We start from the raw sequence: 21,954 nt of genomic DNA, 5'->3' as shown, positions 1-21,954 counted from the left end.
TAGACCAAAAGCTGGATGCTATTATCACTGGCATGCACAGGCTGGGAGACAGAGTAGAGAGTGTTGAGAGGAAATCATCATGGGAAGGACAACAGCCCAATACCATAAGGAACCCAAATTTCAGGAAAACTCAGAACACAAATGCTGGTAGGTCTAGCCCAGACCATGATATAAGGCCTCCTTTTCATGAAAATTATGCTAAAGCATCTACATCTAGTGAGCCCACAGAAGACACTCATATGAACTTGGTGGATTTGAAGGGTGGGCAACAAATTTTCCTAACCCAAGAAGACCAAGATGACCATGATATAAATCAATTTCAAACTAAGTCTGGTGAGTCTTTTGACTTTAAACAAGGTTATGATTTAGCTATTTATGAGGTCCACAAACAGTATAAGCTGAGGACAAGAACCATATATGTGCCCGAAAAGGTTAAACCAAATGATACCAAGCAGCCGAAGAAGATCAAAGAAAAGGCTGCCCTCATAGAAACTACTGATAAAACAGTCCCAAATCCAAAAGAAGTGACCATAGAGGATATCACAGATGTTCAGCCCTCTAAAAATCAGCCTTTTGTATCTTTTCCCTCAAAGGAAAATGTAAATAACACTCCTAAAAGCCTTCCCAAAACAGAAATACCACAAGGTATCACTCACCATAACGCTGATAATCAAGAGGAAAACACAGAAAATACATTTGAAAAGGGGAAATCTGCTACTGCCAACACAAAGACTCCATTGGAGAAACCATTTAACTTAGAAGCAGAAATAAGCAAACTTAAGATTTCCATCCCCCTCTCTGAGCTTGCCAAACATGATGTGTATAGGAAACAAATCCAAAGATCACTGCAAATGCCAGAGAACAGGGATGATGTCAATGTATTAGATGATCAACCTGAGCTCCTTTTCGGACTTGAAGTCGATGGCAAATCAGCACATGGAGCTGTTCTACCCTTTTATGTCAGTCTGCACATACATGATAAAGTTTTACATAATGCAATGTTTGACTCAGGTGCCTCACACAACCTTATGCCCAAAGCTATAATGGAGAAGCTAAACCTTGATGTTACAAGAGCCTACAAAGACTTATTCTCCTTTGACTCAAGTCAGGTCAAGTGTTTAGGCTTAATCAAAGACTTATGTGTGTCTTCAGTCCAATATCCCAACAAAACAATCCTAATGGATGTGGTGCTTGCTGACATTCCACCAAAGTATGGCATGTTGTTGTCAAGATCATGGGGAGCAAAACTCCAAGGATCTCTCCAATTAGACCTCTCTTATGCCACTATATCAGTCTTTGGGCAACCAAAGAGACTGTATAGGGAAACACTCATGAAGTATGTGGTAATTAGTGAGGAAAAGCCCCAAAACTTTCCTATTTACTCAATCCATTCTGATATGGATTCTTTTATTTTGTTTAATGATGAAACAAGTCCTTCAACTAATGATAAGCCTTTGGCTTTAGTACAAGAAACATGCATGAATGAGGAATCGGTTGCCCATACCCATGAAACTGTCAAAACAATTAGTGCAACCAGCACACAAGAAGAACCTCCCGAAACAGAAAATTCAAATCTGCCCAATCCTATAATGACTGAAACTCTTAATACTGACCACAAGCAAGAAATCACATGGTATTTAGAGTTTGATGGTTCTGTTAATAAGCTAGGAGCATGGGCAGGAATATGGATTCACAACACACATAACAATCATGCAGAGGGTCATGCTTACAGACTAAACTTCAAATGCACCAACAACATGGCAGAGTATGAGGCTCTCCTTTTAGGCCTTAAACTGCTCAAAGCTCTAGGAGCTGCAAAAGTGTCCATTCTAGGTGACTCCGATTTAATCATACAACAAATGAAAGGCAACTTTGTTACCAATGATAGAAGGCTAAGAGCTTATAGGACTGCTGCCACTGCAATACTTGATACCTTCACTGAATCCAAACTTGCTAAGATTTCTAGAAGCCATAACAGGCATGCTCATAGCCTAGCTACTTTTGCTAGCACTTGCAAGCTTCCTTTTGAGCCCAATCTGTTGAGATTGCAACAAGATGATGGAGCTTAGTGAAAAGAGTCACCTTCACTAAGTGGGCCCGCAGGCAAATTATGGCGCAAGTTCTATTTTTTATCACAGTGTGGATGATCACAGTGTGGATGATCACAGTGTGGGTGATCACAGTATGGGTGACCACAGTGTGAGTGATCACAGTGTGGGTGATCAAGTCTATTTTTAGACTGGCTGTCAAAAATAGAAAAGTCAAATATTATTGTCTCATAATAATATTTGGACTATAAACTTGATCTTATTCTCTTGGAGCACTTCAGTTTGAGCTACAGATGTGGCCCATGCAGCTGTCAGAAGGAAGTACACTTTTCTTATGAGTCAGTTGAGTTGTTGCATGCATGACTTCAGTTAGAACTCAATCAGTTGAGTTTGGTGGAGTTGATTGTGGAGTTGATGGAGTTGTGTTCAGTTTGACTTGGTTAAACTAGTTGTAGTTAGTCTAACTGCAAATAAACTAATGATGAGTTGTTAAACTAATTATTAACTCATAATACAACTATAGAATACATCAGTTAACTCAGTTGCATGTCAGTGCATGTTCAGTTCAGCAGGGACAGGTGTTAGAGAATCAGATTGCTATCAGTTGTGACTATAGTTGTGCATCAGATCTTGCACAATCAAGGGATTGAGTATGCCAATGAGTTTGCTCATGTATTTTCCCAGTTTATAGCTTCTGCTCACGTCTTACACATTGTGAGTGATTCTTTGGAGGTGAAATACGAGTTTGGTAGACCATTCTCATTCATTCTTGAGCAGGTATTGAGCAGTGGAGGCAGGCAAGCAGTGGAATAGATTTGGAGATCAGATCTTAGCTGTATTGTGTGTAACAGGTGGAGCTGGTACTGGATTGCTTGTGATAAGCATTGTACTTTGTAATGTTACATGGTCTCAATCATTAATATACAGATAGTGTGGGGTTTTTAGCGAGATGCTTTCCCCGAGTTACATACTGTGTTAATGTGTGAATGCTCTTGATGTTTTATTGTTATTGATGCTGCTATATTGATGATCAACGTAGAGGAGCTTATGTATTGTGTATGTATTCCGTAATAGTACATGATCAGGATAATCTCTGTTGAATATGTGTTAAATTATTCAAAATTTCTACATGGTAACAAAGCTGTTGATCATCAGATCTACTATTTAGGAAGTGTTTACATTTTATTTCTTCAGGCAGAGTCTGTAATCGGGCCAGGTAGCCTCTGGATTCATCCTTCCTTTGGAAGGTGAGATATCCGGTGAATGCCCATACAGTCAATCTCTGTACGAGAAATATTGTGTTCTCACGAATTCTAGATCGGAAGTGGTTGAGTTGGTTGCTGGTGGAATTCGAATTTGCAGCAGTGTTGTTGAAATGTCTTTCAACGGATTACAAATGTTATTCCAAAGCAAGAGCGACCTGGCACTCAAGGATAAACTCAGAAACAATAAAGGTGAGAATGGATCTTCGTCAAAGGGAGCTGATGAAGAGAATTGCACTTTGGTTGCCAAAGCAAAGAAGGGGAAGAACAAGAAAGCTTCTCAATCTGGTGCGAAAGGCAAGAAGCAGGATATGTCCAAGGTGAAGTGTTTTCACTGTCACCAGCACGGACACTATGCCACTAATTGTCCGCAGAAGAAGAAGAACAAGCAGGCTGCTGGATCTTCAGCAGGAGAGGCTCTAGCCTCACAGTTTGAGCTTGATTTTTCATTGATCGCATGCTTGGTTTCAAGTGTGATGGGATCAATGTGGTTCTTGGACAGTGGTGCGTCTTTTCACATGACGGGAGATAGAGATTTGTTCTCTGATCTGGAGGACAAATATCTTGGAGTGCACATCGAGATGGGCGATGATGGTAGATATAGTGCGACCGGTATCGGTACTATTTCCTCTGAGAGGGAGTCTGGTAAACCCTTCGTATTGAAGGAAGTCATGCATGTTCCAGGATTGACGAAAAATCTCATCTCAGTGGCGATGTTAGAAGACAAGGGGTATGATGTTGTTTTCAGCGAGGGAAAGGCTTTCCTGTGCAGCAAGACAACTGGTGAGACCCGGAAGATAGGGGTTTGGGTGAGGAACCTTTATCAGTTGCATGTAGATGGATGCGCAGCAATGGCAGGCAAGGCAGAAGGATTGGTGAGCCGGGACAATGGCGAGTTGTGGCATAGGAGATTGGGTCACCTTCACCATGGAGCCTTGAAGATACTGCAGCAGATCACTACAGGGCTTCCTAAAGGCACACTTGTGCAGTCAGATCAGTGCACGGGGTGTACTTTGGGGAAGTTTGTGAAAGCCACCTTTCACGAGAAGGATAGTCACGCCATGACGATCCTTGAGAGAATTCACACAGACGTGTGTGGACCTTTCTCAGTTGCTTCGACAGCAAAACACAGGTATTATGTGATTTTTGTTAATGATTTCTCTCGTAAGTGCTGGATCTTCTTCATGCAGAAGAAGAGCGAGACATATTCAAAGTTCTGTGAATTCAAAGCACTAGTCGAGAAGGAGTCAAGGAAGAAGGTGAAGGCTCTTAGGAGCGATAATGGTGGTGAATACATCTCGGACGAGTTCAAGGATTTCTGCAAGGCAGAAGGGATTCGTAGAGAGCTCATAGCTCCCCATAACCCACAGCAGAACGGGGTAGCTGAGCGGAAGAATAGAATGATTGTGGGTTTTGCATAGGAAATGTTGCATGATCAGGGCCTACCCCTTCACTTGTGGGTGGAAGCATGCAATACAACAGTTTATGTGCAGAACCATTGTCCTCATAGGATACTTGGCATGAGTACACCTGAGGAGACTTATTCTGGTAAGAAGCCTGATCTTTCTCATTTGAGGATTTTTGGTGCTAACGTTTACATGCATGTGACGAAGGATGCCAGGAAGAAATTGGAGCCGACCGCAGAGGTTGGGATATTTGTGGGGTACACTGATACGCCCCACAACTATCGTGTGTATTTGCCAGACAATGGTAAAACTGTTGTAAGTCAGGATATAAAATTTCAGGAGGAGAAAGCCATGAAGTTTTCGGTTGAGAGGGAGCTACACTTGCATGCAGATGAGGAGCTATTAGTTCCTAAGGATGAGCTTCAGGACGTGGATCAGCCACAGGATGAGGTTCATGGAGTGGAAGAGACCACTCATGCAGCGCCAACCATCAGAGGGCGAAAGCGCTTGACAGAAGCTGAGCGACTGGCTCAAGATGCAGAGAAAGTTGTAGGACCACCTACAGCCCAACGCAGGCAGAGACAGTCACCTGATCGGTACACTGGATACATGGCTCTGATGAGCAAGTGTGTTGTGACTGAGCCATCCTCTTTCGAGGAAGTTGTGGAGGATCCCGCATGGGTAGACGCCATGGTGGAAGAGTATGATTCTATTGTCAGAAACAGTGCATGGGAGATTGTTCCTAGACCAGAAGGGAAATCAGTGGTGGGTTCGAGATGGATCTACAAGGTCAAGCAGGCAGCTGACAGGAGTGTGGAGAAGTACAAGGCAAGATTTGTTGCCCGAGGCTTTTCACAGATAGAGGGGATCGATTATGAGGAGACCTTTGCACCTGTCGCAAGGTATTCTTCCATACGGACGATTCTTGCTCTCTCAGCGCAGATGGGATGGCACATTCATCAGATGGATGTGAAGACTGTGTTCCTCAATGGAGTCATTGAGGAGGAGCTGTACATTGAGCAGCCCGAAGGCTTTGAGGTCTTCAGCAGCGAGTCACATGTGTGCAGGCTCAAGAGAGCGTTGTATGGGTTGAAGCAAGCACCACGTGCTTGGTACACACGGATAGACAGCTATTTCACAGGACTTGGATTCTCCAAGAGCGAGGCGGATCCTAACCTATACCATATTGTGGTGGAGGGTAAGTTACTTATCATTGTACTGTATGTTGATGATTTGATTCTAACGGGTGATGAGCTATTGATACTGTCATGCAAGAAGGATCTTGCTACAGAGTTTGAGATGAAGGACTTGGGCCTCCTTCACTATTTCCTAGGATTGGAAATATGGCAGCGCAGTGGTGGACTGTTTGTTTCTCAGGGCAAGTATGCTCGGGAGATACTGGAGAAGTACAACATGCATGGCTGCAAGCCTGTTGATACTCCTCTTCCTGGAGGTTGGAGGAAGGAGGATGCCACTTCGGGAGAAGAAGTGGATGCCATTTTTTATCGACAGTTGGTGGGGTCGCTGATGTATTTGGTCAATACACGACCTGATATATGCTATGCAGTTAACTAGCTTTCACAAGCTATGGTTAAGCCTACCAAGCTCTTCTGGAAGGCGGGCAAGCATGTATTGCGCTACTTGAGAAGCACATCGGGATATGGTTTGTGGTACAGACAGGAGGATGAGGTGAAGCTATGTGGCTTCACGGATGCAGATTGGGCAGGGAGCCCAACGGACAGAAAGAGCACATCAGGAGGGGTCTTTAGTATTGGATCGACAGCAGTTTCTTGGTACAGCAGGAAGTAGAGATCCGTGGCACTCAGTTCAGCGGAGGCCGAGTATATGGCAGCAAGTTTGGCTGCATGCGAGGCTATATGGATGAGGAAGATCCTGGTTGGTTTGTTCAATTCTCATTTGGATCCTACTGTGATTTACTGTGATAACCAGAGTTGCATTAAACTCTCGGCTAATCCTGTATTTCATGATAGATCTAAGCATATTGACATCAGGTACCATCATATCAGATATTGTGTGCAGCGGAGGATCATGTTGCTTTCATACATTCCAACGGAGGATCAGGATGCTGATATTCTGACGAAGGCTCTCACCAGGAGCAAATTCGAGTACCACCGAGGCAGGATAGGGGTTGCTGATAATCCATATCTTGTCGAGAGGGAGTGTTGAGATTACAACAAGATGATGGAGCTTAGTGAAAAGAGTCGCCTTCACTAAGTGGGCCCGCAGGCAAATTATGGCGCAAGTTCTATTTTCGATCACAGTGTGGATGATCACAGTGTGGGTGATCACAGTGTGGGTGACCACAGTATGGGTGACCACAGTGTGAGTGATCACAGTGTGGGTGATCAAAGTCTATTTTTAGACTGTCTTTCAAAAATAGAAAAGTCAAATATTATTGTCTCATAATAATATTTGGACTATAAACTTGATCTTATTCTCTTGGAGCACTTCAGTTTGAGCTACAGATGTGGCCCATGCAACTGTCAGAAGGAAGTACACTTTTCTTATGAGTCAGTTGAGTTGTTGCATGCATGACTTCAGTTAGAACTCAATCAGTTGAGTTTGGTGGAGTTGATTGTGGAGTTGATGGAGTTGTGTTCAGTTTGACTTGGTTAAACTAGTTGTAGTTAGTCTAACTGCAAATAGACTAATGATGAGTTGTTAAACTAATTATTAACTCATAATACAACTATAGAATACATCAGTTAACTCAGTTGGATGACAGTGCATGTTCAGTTCAGCAGGGACAGGTGTTAGAGAATCAGATTGCTATCAGTTGTGACTATAGTTGTGCATCAGATCTTGCACAATCAAGGGATTGAGTATGCCAATGAGTTTGCTCATGTATTTGCCCAGTTTATAGCTTCTGCTCACGTCTTACACATTGTGAGTGATTCTTTGGAGGTGAAATACGAGTTTGGTATACCATTCTCATTCACTCTTGAGCAGGTATTGAGCAGTGGAGGCAGGCAAGCAGTGGAATAGATTTGGAGATCAGATCTTAGCTGTATTGTGTGTAACAGGTGGAGCTGGTACTGGATTGCTTGTGATAAGCATTGTACTTTGTAATGTTACATGGTCTCAATCATTAATATACAGATAGTGTGGGGTTTTTAGCAAGATGCTTTCCCCGGGTTACATACTGTGTTAATGTGTGAATGCTCTTGATGTTTTATTGTTATTGATGCTGCTATATTGATGATCAACGTAGAGGAGCTTATGTATTGTGTATGTATTCCGCAATAGTACATGATCAGGATAATCTCTGTTGAATATGTGTTAAATTATTCAAAATTTCTACATGGTATCAAAGTTGTTGATCATCAGATCTACTATTCAGGAAGTGTAATTTTATTTCTTCAGGCAGAGTCTGTAATCGGGCCAGGTAGCCTCTGGATTCATCCTTCCTTTGGAAGGTGAGATATCCAGTGAATGCCCATACAGTCAATCTCTGTACGAGAAATATTGTGTTCTCACGAATTCTAGATCGGAAGCGGTTGAGTTGGTTTCTAGTGGAATTCGAATTTGCAGCAGTGTTGTTGAAATGTCTTTCAACGGATTGCAAATGTTATTCCAAAGCAAGAGCGACCTGGCGCTCAAGGATAAACTCAGAAACAATAAAGGTGAGAATGGATCTTCGTCAAAGGGAGCTGATGAAGAGAATTGCACTTTGGCTTCCAAAGCAAAGAAGGGGAAGAACAAGAAAGCTTCTCAGTCTGGTGCGAAAGCCAAGAAGCAGGATATGTCCAAGGTGAAGTGTTTTCACTATCACCAGCACGGACACTATGCCACTAATTGTCCGCAGAGGAAGAAGAACAATCAGGCTGTTAGATCTTCAGCAGGAGAGGCTCTAGCCTCACAGTTTCAGCTTGATTTTTCATTTATCGCATGCTTGGTTTCAAGTGTGATGGGATCGATGTGGTTCTTGGACAGTGGTGCGTCTTTTCACATGACGGGAGATAGAGATTTGTTCTCTAATCTGGAGGACAAAGATCTTGGAGTGCACATCGAGATGGGCGATGATGGTAGATACAGTGCGACCGGTATCGGAACCATTTCCTTTGAGAGGGAGTCTGGTAAAGCCTTCGTATTGAAGGAAGTCATGCATGTTCCAGGATTGACGAAGAATCTCATCTCAGTGGCGATGTTAGAAGACAAGGGGTATGATGTTGTTTTCAGTGAGGGAAAGGCTTTCCTGCACAGCAAGACAACTGGTGAGACCCGGAAGATAGGGGTTCGAGTGAGGAACCTTTATCAGTTGCATGTAGATGGATGCACAACAATGGCGGGCAAGGCAGAAGGATTGGTGAGCCAGGACAATGGCGAGTTGTGGCACAGGAGATTGGGTCACCTTCACCATGGAGCCTTGAAGATACTGCAGCAGATCACTACAGGGCTTCCTAAAGGCACACTTTTGCAGTCAGATCAGTGCAAGGGGTGTACTTTGGGGAAGTTTGTGAAAGCCACCTTTCACGAGAAGGATAGTCGCACCACGACGATCCTTGAGAGAATTCACACAGGCGTGTGTGGACCTTCCTCAGTTGCTTCGCCAGCAAAACACAGGTATTATGTGATTTTTGTTGATGATTTCTCTCGTAAGTGCTGGATCTTCTTCATGCAGAAGAAGAGCGAGACATATTCAAAGTTTTGTGAATTCAAAGCACTGGTCGAGAAGGAGTCGGGGAAGAAGGTAAAGGCTCTTATCAGCGATAATGGTGGTGAATAAATCTCGGATGAGTTCAAGGATTTCTGCAAGGCAGAAGGGATTCGTAGAGAGCTCATAGCTCCCCATAACCCACAGCCAAACGGGGTAGCTGAGCGGAAGAACAGAACGATTGTGGGTGTTGCACGGGCAATGTTGCATGATCAGGGCCTACCCCTTCACTTGTGGGCGGAAGCATGCAATACAGCAGTTTATGTGCAGAACCGTTGTCCTCATAGGATACTTGGCATGAGTACACCTGAGGAGACTTATTCTGGTAAGAAGCCTGATCTTTCTCATTTGAGGATTTTTGGTGCTAACGTTTACATGCATGTGACGAAGGATGCCAGGAAGAAGTTGGAGCCGACCGCAAAGGTTGGGATATTTGTGCGGTACACTGATACGCCCCACAACTATCGTGTGTATTTACCAGACAGTGGTAAAATTGTTGTGCGTCGGGATATAAAATTTCAGGAGGAGAAAGCCATGAAGTGTTCGCTTGAGAGGGAGCTACACTTGCATGCAGATGAGGAGCTATTAGTTCCTAAGGATGAGCTTCAGGATGTGGATCAGCCACAGGACGAGGTTCATGGAGTGGAAGAGACCACTCATGCAGCCCCAACCATCAGAGGGCGAAAGCGCTTGACAGAAGCTGAGCGACTGGCTCAAGATGCAGAGAAAGTTGTAGGACCACCTACAGCCCAACGCAGGCAGAGACAGTCACCTGATCGGTACACTGGATACATGGCTTTGATGAGCAAGTGTGTTGTGACTGAGCCCTCCTCTTTTGAGGACGCTGTGGAGGATCCCGCATGGGTAGACGCCATGGTGGAATAGTATGATTCTATTGTCAGAAACAGTGCATGGGAGATTGTTCCTAGATCGGAAGGGAAATCAGTGGTGGGTTTGAGATGGATCTACAAGGTCAAGCAGGCAGCTGACGGGAGTGTGGAGAAGTACAAGGAAAGATTTGTTGCCCGAGGCTTTTCAAAGATAGAGGGGATCGATTATGAGGAGACCTTTGCACCTGTCGCAAGGTATTCTTCCATACGGACGATTCTTGCTCTCTCAGCGCAGATGGGATGGCACATTCATCAGATGGATATGAAGACTGCGTTCCTCAATGGAGTCATTGAGGAGGAGGTGTACATTGAGCAACCCGAAGGCTTTGAGGTCTTCAGCAGCGAGTCGCATGTGTGCAGGCTCAAGAGAGCGATGTATGGGTTGAAGCAAGCACCACGTGCTTGGTACACACGGATAGACAGCTATTTCACAGGACTTGGATTCTCCAAGAGCGAGGCGGATCCTAACCTATACCAGATTCTGGTGGAGGGTAAGTTGCTTATCATTGTACTGTATGTTGATGATTTGATTCTAACAGGTGATGAGCCGTTGATACTGTCATGCAAGAAGGATCTTGCTACAGAGTTTGAGATGAAGGACTTGGGCCTCCTTCACTATTTCCTAGGATTGGAAATATGGCAGTGTGGACTGTTTGTTTCTCAGGGCAAGTATGCTCGGGAGATACTGGAGAAGTTCAACATGCATGGCTGCAAGCCTGTTGATACTCCTCTTCCTGGAAGTTGGAGGAAGGAGGATGCCACTTCGGGAGAAGAAGTGGATGCCACTGTTTATCGACAGCTGGTGGGGTCGCTGATGTATTTGGTCAATACACGACCTGATATATGCTATGCAGTTAACCAGCTTTCACAAGCTATGGTTAAGCCTACCAAGCTCTTCTGGAAGGCGGGCAAGCATGTATTGCGCTACTTGAGAGGCACATTGGGATATGGTTTGTGGTACAGACAGGAGGATGAGGTGAAGCTATGTGGCTTCACGGATGCAGATTAGGCAGGGAGCCCAACGGACAGAAAGAGCACATCAAGAGGGGTCTTCAGTATTGGATCGACAGCAGTTTCTTGGTACAGCAGGAAGCAGAGATCCGTGGCACTCAGTTCAACGGAGGCCGAGTATATGGCAGCAAGTTTGGCTGCATGCAAGGCTATATGGATGAGGAAGATCCTGGTTGGTTTGTTCGGTTCTCATTTGGATCCTACTGTGATTTACTGTGATAACCAGAGTTGCATTAAACTCTCGGCTAATCGTGTATTTCATGATAGATCTAAGCATATTGACATCAGGTACCATCATATCAGAGATTGTGTGCAGCGGAGGATCATGTTGCTTTCATACATTCCAACGGAGGATCAGGATATTGATATTCTAACGAAGGCTCTCACCAGGAGCAAATTCGAGTACCACCGAGGCAGGATAGGGGTTGCTGATAATCCATATCTTGTCGAGAGGGAGTGTTGAGATTACAACAAGATGATGGAGCTTAGTGAAAAGAGTCGCCTTCACTAAGTGGGCCCGCAGGCAAATTATGGCGCAAGTTCTATTTTCGATCACAGTGTGGATGATCACAGTGTGGGTGATCACAGTATGGGTGACCACAGTGTGAGTGATCACAGTGTGGGTGATCAAGTCTATTTTTAGACTGGCTGTCAAAAATAGAAAAGTCAAATATTATTGTCTCATAATAATATTTGGACTATAAACTTGATCTTATTCTCTTGGAGCACTTCAGTTTGAGCTACAGATGTGGCCCATGCAGCTGTCAGAAGGAAGTATGCTTTTCTTATGAGTCAGTTGAGTTGTTGCATGCATGACTTCAGTTAGAACTCAATCAGTTGAGTTTGGTGGAGTTGATTGTGGAGTTGATGGAGTTGTGTTCAGTTTGACTTGGTTAAACTAGTTGTAGTTAGTCTAACTGCAAATAGACTAATGATGAGTTGTTAAACTAATTATTAACTCATAATACAACTATAGAATACATCAGTTAACTCAATTGCATGTCAGTGCATGTTCAGTTCAGCAGGGACAGGTGTTAGAGAATCAGATTGCTATCAGTTGTGACTATAGTTGTGCATCAGATCTTGCACAATCAAGGGATTGAGTATGCCAATGAGTTCGCTCATGTATTTTCCCAGTTTATAGCTTCTGCTCACATCTTACACATTGTGAGTGATTCTTTGGAGGTGAAATACGAGTTTGGTAGACCATTCTCATTCATTCTTGAGCAGGTATTGAGCAGTGGAGGCAAGCAAGCAGTGGAATAGATTTGGAGATCAGATCTTAGCTGTATTGTGTGTAACAGGTGGAGCTGGTACTGGATTGCTTGTGATAAGCATTGTACTTTGTAACGTTACATGGTCTCAATCATTAATATACAGATAGTGTGGGGTTTTTAGCGAGATGCTTTCCCCGGGTTACATACTGTGTTAATGTGTGAATGCTCTTGATGTTTTATTGTTATTGATGCTGCTATATTGATGATCAACGTAGAGGAGCTTATGTATTGTGTATGTATTCCGCAATAGTACATGATCAGGATAATCTCTGTTGAATATGTGTTAAATTATTCAAAATTTCTACACAATCACCACTTTACAGCTGAGATAAAGCACAGGCCTGCTGTCCCTAACAATATTAAAGATTGGCAAGTATTTGAGGATGATGTTCAAATCAACAATTTCCTTACTTTGCAGCAAGAATTTTCAAGCCTAAACATTGATATGGACGCCATGGATGATCCACAACAAGCAGTAAACCAAAATGAGCAAACTGTAACAGCTGAAACAACTAGAAAAATGCTATAGCCAACCATCTTTGATGAATAAAATATAAAAGAGCTGAAACAGATGCATTTGGAGGAAATAGCCAAAACAGAGGCCGATATCATTGATTTAAAGGACAATTTTCTACCTGTTGGTCTCACTCCATTAGAAGGCATTTTTGATGCAAACGATATCCCCAAAAAGCCTAAGATGCAGCCCTTAAACGCTGCCATAGAAGAATACAACATTGGGACAACAGAGAAGCCCAAAATGATTAAATTGTCCAAAAATCTGTCACCTGATCAAAAACCAAAGTATGTGGATTTGTTCAAAGAGTTTCAAGATGTGTTTTCTTGGAGTTATGAGCACTTGAATTCCTATGACACCTCAGTTATTCAACATACCATTCCCTTAAAGCCAAATCAAAAGCCCTTCAAACAGAAACTAAGGAGAATCAATCTTGTGCTTCTCCCCTTGATTGAGAAGGAAGTAAAAAGAATGTTTGAGGCTGGCATAATAGCACCCATCAGATTTTCTGAATGGGTATCCAATCTTGCTCACACAAGAAAGAAAACAGGTGAGATTAGGCTTTGTGTAGATTTGAGAAACTTAAACCAAGTCTCCCTTAAAGACCACTACCCATTTCCAAAGATGGACCACATCCTACAAAGAGTAGTGGGGTCATCTAGAATCTCTTTGCTAGATGGTTTTTCAGGTTTCAATCAAATACTTGTTCACCCAGATGACCAAGACAAGATAGCCTTTACAACACCGTGGGGAACATTTAAGTATGTGAAGATGCCTTTTGGCCTAAAGAATGCAGGTGCCACCTTTAAAAGGGCCATGGACATTGCATTTGCCAAGGAAATCCATGATTTCTTGGTTGTCTATCTTGATGACCTTACCCCTTTCTCCAAATCTGATCAAGAGCACCTAAAACATTTGAGACAAGTGTTCCTAACATGTAGGAAATATGGCATTTCCTTGAACCCCAAGAAGTCTTTATTTGGCCTTGAAGAAGGCAAATTACTAGGCCATATCATTTCAAAAGAGGGGATTAGAATTGATCCTGAAAGAATTCAAGCCATCCTTCAAATCCCATATCTAAGAAACATAAAAGAGTTGCAAGCATTCCTTGGAAAGATCAACTTCCTAAGGAGATTTATCCCAAATCTAATCGAGCTGATAAGACTGTTAAGCAACATGTTAAAGAAGGATGCCAAGGTAAAATGGTCTCTTGAAACCAAGCAAGAATTTGAGAGTATCAAAGTTGCCTTAACCCAAGCCCCAGTCCTCACAAGTCCTCAATTTGATAGGGACTTTATCATATTTTCATTTTCATCTGATAATACCATAGTTGTTGTCGTATTGCAAAAGGATGACCAAGGAAATGAAAAGCCAATTGCATTTTTCAGCCGAGCCTTAAGAGATGCCCCTTTGAAGTACCAAATCATGGAGAAGCAGGCCTATGCCCTTGTTAAAGAAATCAAAGATTTCTGAATTTATATCTTATACTCCCATGTGATTGCTTATGTGCCAAATGCTGTTGTAAAAGACATATTAACCCAAGAGGGGTTAGAAGGCAAAAGAGGCAAGTGGATTGCTAACATCCTTGAGTATGACATTGAGATAAAACCCACCAAGCTCATAAAGGGACAAGGTTTAGCCAAACTGATGTCCGAAACAAACTTTCAAGCCTTAGACATTAACCAACTGGACAATGAACAGGAGCTGGCGACTCCACAGATCAGTGAAACCTTTTTTCAATCCCCATGGTATGTTGATATATGCTTTGTATTTTTAAACCTGTTTGCTCCCACAAGATTGTCCAGAACCAAGAAACGATTTTTAAAAATGAAGGTTTTAAAGTTTTGTGTCTTAGATGGTGCATTATTTTGGAAAAATCATGAAGGCATATTGCTTAATTGTTTAACCATGAATGAAACTAACAATGTCATGAAAGAATTCCATACAGGGGACTGTGGAGGACATCTATATTGGAAGTCAACTGCTGATAAAATTTTAAGGGCTGGTTTCTATTGGCCCTCTTTGTTTGCAGATGTAAAGAAGTTTGTTATCTCATGTCACAAATGCCAAATCTTTGAGGGCAAAAGAAAACTGTTGCCCTTGCCCCTTAAGCCCTTCTCAACCGAAAAGCCTTTTCAACAATGGGGTCTAGACTTCATTGGAGAAATCCATCCCTCTTCCTCAGGCCAGCACAAGTGGATTCTAACAGCCATAGACTATTTCACCAAATCGATTGAAGCCATCCCATGTAGGCAGGCCAATGACTCCATCATTATCCAATTCCTTGAGACCAACATCCTTTCTAGATTTGGCTGCCCTGAGAAGATCATTACAGACAATGTTGTTGCCTTCAAATCCAAGAAAATGATCAGTTTTTGCCATAAATTTCACATCACTCTAGGTCACTCCAAAGCCTATTACCCTCAAGGTAATGGCTTGGCCGAATCATCCAACAAAAGTCTGATTAACATCATCAAGAAAGTGCTGGAGGAAGACAAGAAGAACTGGCACAAAAAGCTGGTAAATGCCCTATGGGCAGACAGATTGTCAACCAAGAGATCCATTGGGTTGAGCCCTTATGAGCTAGTATATGGCATGGAGGCCAGATTTCCTTCATCTCTGGGAATCCCTGTTATCAAGCTGCTGCAAGAGATTCAAGCTGAGCCAAATGATATACAAAGGAGGATAAATCAAACAATTTATTTGCAGCAAACCAGAGAGCAAGTTTACAACAGAGCTCAGATCTTGCAAGACAAGCTAAAGAAAGTATTTGACAAGAGGACTAAGGCTGAGGATTTCTGTGTTGGCAACAAAGTTTTAAGATGGGATTCAAGAAGAGAGGACAAAGGAAAGCACGGCAAATTCGACTCCCTGTGGAAAGGCCCCTTTATCATTTCAGCTGTGCAGGGCAACAATACATATTTCCTGAAGATTACAGATGGCAGTGCAGCTGAAGAAGGCCCTGTAAATGGCTGAATGTTAAAACATTACTATGATCCCTTTTAAGGGAAATAATGCAGCTCTGTATATATCTTTTTGTACATTTATATTTGTATATATCAGTGCTTTGTTTTTATTTTTTGTATAGCAGGCCGAATAATGGAACAACGCAGCAAAGTTCTTTAAAGGCAGAACCAAAGCAAGTCCTCCATGTCAGATCTCTGTTATTGCATTTATCTCAGCAACAGAGCGCAGGCAGTTTTTTCAGTCAATAGTATCAAAAGAAAGGAGTATTTTCAGCTTACATCAGCACCCTTTTTAAAAGACAGAGTTAAAGGAAAATACATCAGTTTTGATCCATGTTTTGGATCTATTTCAAAGAGCAGTGCTCAGGCAACATTGTACATAACATTAAGCACGCAAAAGAAAGCAGGCGATGATATATAGTTCACAGTAATTCAGTTGAGGAAAGTGTTGTTCGGATCTCAAAATTCCAGTCTTTTAGCAGCCAGCACAAAGAAATTTTTCAATCTACAGCAACAATAGAAGATCAAGGCAGTCTGACCTGTTGTTCTTGGCTTTTCACAAGGAAAAGCCATCCCCATGTGGAGCCACTGTTAGCCTCCTGTTGCAACAGGTATTCATATTTCATGATTGACATTTTTACATGCCAAATATGTCATCTTTCATGCTGCAAGGTTCCATATTTCCTTAAGAGGCCATGAAAGTGTGCTAGTCTAAGTGCCACTGCTGTATTCCAATTTTGATGAGTTATTCCATTTTTGAAATGTTTTTAGTTAAGGGAAGGCCAAACAGCTTAATCTTGGCTTCCCTAGGTTTCAATTACTTGTTTTAGAAAATAGAGAATAAACATCTGTCCAAACTGTTTAATCTTGGCAGATTTGTAGATAGGTAGAGAAACAAGGGTGCTCAACAGCTTAATCTGAACCCCTGGATGCAATAAGTGTAGATTTAAATAGGAGGACAGCAAGAAGAAAAGAATGAAAAGCTGGGTATGCTAGTTCAAGTGCACCCAAACCAAAAAGAAGAGAAAATGCTAGGTGAGTAGGCCGGGTAAGTAGCTTTGTGGTTGCAGAATCAATGATTGTGATCAATTTTGTGTTTCAAAGTGATATTGTACTTCAGATCACAAGTATGAGGCAGTTTTCCATTTGGATCAGCTCAAGCAAGGCATGTCTAACTCCCCCTTCTTCCTCTTTCCCCAAATCATTCACTAAGCTTCCCAAAGAGGTCAAGATCTGCTTGACATCTCTTAGTTTCATCATATTTCATATCATTTTCCTTGGTAAAGACCTGCTTTGCTGAAGGAGTGTTCATATTTCCTCTATGAGTCATTTTCCCCTTTAAAATAACCTAAGAACTTCAAACTTAGCGCTTATCATTTTCATATTAATTTCTAACTATACTATGTAACTCCCTATCTATTTCCCCTTCCCCTACTAAAAAACACTAAATAGCTCCCCTATGTACATATCCCCTCCCTCTGGTTGAAAATAACCATAAGTATGCTTGGGAATTGCTAAGTTTATCTGAAACTTGGCAAGAACCCTCATTTTGCCCCTTTAAGCCATCTTCCCATGCAAAGGACTCATTCCTATGCATAAACCCTTCCAAGTGTATAAAAATCCATCGTTAACCATGTTTTAACCTTTCTCAAAGGCTCAAAACCCTTCTCAAGCACATAAATCCCATTCCAAATGCTTTTGGACTCCTTCCAAGCATTAAATCCCCTCTTCTTAGGCTATCGGACCCCTTCTGATGCCTTGGAATCCCTTCAGAATCATAAAAAAAGGCCTTATTTAACCCCTCCAATCCATAAGACCCTGCTCCGAATACAAAAGCTCCCTTTTGTACCCCCTCCGATGCGATATCGCAGTCGGGAGGGGCCAGTGATATGTAATGGCCCATATATGTGTTTTCCGATGGTTTATCACTGATCGCGACATCGCATCGGCATATTGCAATGCTTCGTTCCCATGATACAATGCCCCCGACCCCTCCGCCGATGCGATATAACTATCACACCCGAAAGCGATATTGTTATCGGAATCCATTCATTATCGCACTTCTATCGCATTCCATCTTTCTACCGCGAACGCATGTTTTTCATATATTTTCCCTTTAACCACAGATACATATATCTCCGCCATATCGCAATTTCCCCGCTTTACCGTTAAACTTAAGTTTTTATAAACTTAAGTTATAACGTAAAAACCCTGCATTTCATATATCGCAAGCCTTATCGCAAATAATCCCGTTGGTAAAGCCCCGATGTAATCATGGCCGTCCATCATCCCGCCCAGATCAATAGTCCAGATCGTTTCGGCGATCACCAATTTCGGCGATCGCATATATGTATATACCCATGTCCCCGCCGACTGCCGAAATGCCGAGTTAATCTCAGCCGCCCATTCGGGCCTGAATATCAACGGCTCATGATTTATCACATCATTCCCATATATATGGCTCCAACCAGCGAAGCCGAAATATTATAAAGGCACGGCATGTATATATTTCGGGTCCGCAGACCCGTTCCATTATAAAACCGCCGATTTGGGTTCCGCCGATGGGCCGGACCCGATTTCAAATAAAAGTGGGCCTATAAGCATTTCGGGTCCGCCCTCTATATCGCTCATCGCAAGTTTTTATGTGTTGGGACCGCCGATCACCGAGTTAGCGCCAGTCGTTGGATCGACCCACGCCGGATCCAACGGCCATGATTTAATCCAGTGAACAGTATCGCTCCCGCCCCGGATTTTTGCGTGCAAATGGGTTTTTTGCCTGTTTTAAAGGAAAAGGCGGCATTTGTTCATATTTTCACATATATGCCTGCGCCTGCTCCCGATAAGGGAATTCATGCATTTCTAAGCCATTGGTGGATCGCTCCAAGCCCGGTTTTGTTCCAAAAGGCCAGTGTCGGCCTCAACAAAGCCATCAGTGTCCATTCCTCCTCTTGTTTGGCAGTTTTCTCCAGTTTAAACATTATTTTGATCGGCCAAGCGTCGATAGCATTCCAAAAGCAGCAAAAGGCCTTGCAGCAGTTATTTGGGCCGAACAGCAGCCATAAAGGGACGATGGGACAGTCAAAGTATATCAGCCGAAGGAAAAGGCCCAGATTCAGTGCCAAAGTGTATCAGGATGCGGCAAAGTATATCAGTGAAGAAATATCAGCGGCCCGAAGCAGGAAAACATTAAAGAGCCCCCCAGCAAAGTCAATAAAGCAGCTCTGAGCCATAAAGGCTCACCAACTCACAGTTTTGGCCACTTAAGGTAGCTGAACCACTTGCAGGCGCAGATGAATGAATTTAAAGCACAGTTATGGCTAAAAGAGCTAGCACAGAGCCATAAGGACAGATTTTAAACCATTTTTGAGGCGGTTGCCCCAGCACAGCTCATATAGATATTTGTTGAATTTATTTTTGTACAAATTAGGTTAAGGCGCTTATTTCATGAGATCTGTCTCAGATCTGTTGTTTGTAGATATTTTCCCTATATAAACCACCCTCTGCATTGTAGAAAGGGTTGGTTGGTTGATAACTTCCTCTCCAGACATGCGCTGTAATTTTTTTGAGAGCCTCTATAATCAAAGATCGTTGGAATGCTTGGATGATGAACTGTCTGTTGTGTTTAATGGCTAAAGAGTGACTATGGGATTCTAATGCTTCTACATAGCCCAATAAGTGTTTCTCACCTCTGTTTACAGTTTACATGTGTTTATGCCACCATTGTATCACTATCTAAATAGCAGGAAGAAAGAATAGTTCAGAGCTTACTTAGTTGTATTCTGTTCTCAATTTCTGTGATTTATCTATGTTTTCCTCTGAATTAGTCCTTAATATGAATACTGATTTGCTCATATTTACGCTAGTTCCTTCATATATGAATGTCATTTAGGAATCCTTGATTGCTCCTATATAAATGTTCATTCACCTTCCCTCTGTTAGCATAATGAGAGCTACTTAGCTGCCTTTCATTCACTGACCTTCATTCCATCTTTATTCCAGCTTGATATTGTTCTATGTGTAGCTGTGCTGCTCTGTATTCCTCTTGTGACCAAGAAAATGCAACAGCAAGCCCTAATCCATGACTCCATGCCCAATGGTTTGAACTTCTCACACTATGCATCCCAACTCTGTTTGAAAGAATCCTCCTTCCCACCAAAACTTAAACAAAACCCCTTGAACTCAATAACTAGCCTAAAATCATCATCAACAAAGCTAAATCATTAAGAGAGAGCCCTCTCTGATTGCAGGTGGGCTAGCACCTGCAATCCAAAGATTGGTTTGTGGTTACCTCAGTCGTATCCCTTTAAGGAGCTTAGGGACAGGCTGAGTGTTAACAGCTTCAAGTCTTGTGATTTAGTAAATTTTATAAGCAATTTTGAATCTACACATTAATTTCTACAATAGATTCAGATCCAGATCTGCATAGATTCGCCCAACTTCTCTCTGTGGGTAAAAAAGTCGTCAACGTCAACACACAAATTTACAGCGAACGTCAACACAAAATTCCAAAATGGAAAATTCAACCATCTAGTCGCAAGTTAATGAATAAATAATAAGAAATGTATTAATGAATCATCATCCACGAAAATAAACTAGGGAATTGGTCGGCGACAATTCATTATTTTTATGTTAGTTGACCATATTATAACCTTTAACAAAAGACATATAATAAACTTTATAATCAGTAATTCATGTGACATGAAGATTAGAATCCACCCATATTTATTTAGATATTTTAAAGTTTATAAAGTAAGTTTTTATTTTAATCAATTTTAAAGTTTCTTTTCAAGTTTAAAAAAGTAAGTTTTCTAAAAATAAGTTTATATGCATTAATTTTATTATGATTAAATTAATAATTATTTTTAAAGTGTTATATTGAAGTTATATATTTAAAAATTCACATATGTTTTTTGTTTTTTTTTTAAATGATACATTAAGTTTGGAATTATTTATATGATAATTATTTATTGTATGTAAAAATTAGCATATGTTTTTATTTTTATATTTATATAAATTTAAATTTTGAAAATTATAAAATATTTTATATTTGTTTGTACTTGTCGTTTTCCAGGCATTTCTAGATCTTGGATTTTCAAAAAACTGGTGGATCTATATCTGAATCTGGATCTGGATTTGGAACCTAGTAATTTAACATTATAGTTAAAGAACCTAATCCTCAAAAAATATTGCTGCTCTTACAAACAACCACATTGATACTTGAATGAAGATTTTTACCTGTTACATTTTCTTCATTATTAACTAACTATAAAATTACATTAGTTGATGTTTGACAGTGAAAATGAACTATATGGAGAAGGAAAAGTCAGAATACCTCATCACCAGACTGCCCAATTGTCCTTGCTCGTTTTAGAATGTAATAAGAATCAACTGACTGATAATCCCCTAAGGGAGCATTAGAAGGGGTCCTCGGGTGCTTCAACAAAGCAGCTAGAGCAACAAATCAAAAGGGGATTACTCAACCATATAAAAGCTAAAGATGCCAACATATAAATGACATCACTTCCTATATAAACCATAATCAGAATTATAGAAAATGGCTTCCTATATAATCCATATCAACAGAACTTCCATGTCAATTGTTGGTGTATAAGTTACCTGGATTTGTTGCAACACTAAGTCCAATTGGCCCTGCAAAGACAGTAGGATGAGGTGTAGGAGTGGGCATTAGTCATCCAACCTGCTAAGGAAGTAGAATTAGTGAATTATTAGATGTTATAATCAGGTTCCATACTAAATACCATCATTGACATTACATTGAAGAGGAATAGTATCCTATGATCTCATGTAACAGATGACAAAGATCTTTGAACCCTTTTTAGTCAATGCTTTTGTTGAACAGTTGGAATTGTGTGGATGGCTAATGGTTGTAAGTGTGTTGGCATTG

At 41.6% G+C, this 21,954-nt stretch overlaps 1 pseudogene; it reads right to left on the bottom strand.

Annotated features, from left to right (window-relative positions):
- LOC149259917 (protein TOPLESS-RELATED PROTEIN 2-like) overlaps nucleotides 1-21,735 on the bottom strand; it is a 43,086-nt pseudogene extending 21,351 nt beyond the window's left edge.
- Between the last annotated feature and the right edge of the window lie 219 nt (nucleotides 21,736-21,954).

The sequence above is a fragment of the Pinus tabuliformis genome, chromosome 6 (assembly GCF_031772625.1).
Source record: "Pinus tabuliformis cultivar Carrire ecotype Pingquan chromosome 6, CPIR1, whole genome shotgun sequence".
Classification (NCBI taxonomy): Eukaryota; Viridiplantae; Streptophyta; class Pinopsida; order Pinales; family Pinaceae; genus Pinus; species Pinus tabuliformis.
The sequence above is the reverse complement of the archived record's forward strand: the minus strand, read 5'-3'. Positions and strand labels throughout refer to the sequence as shown.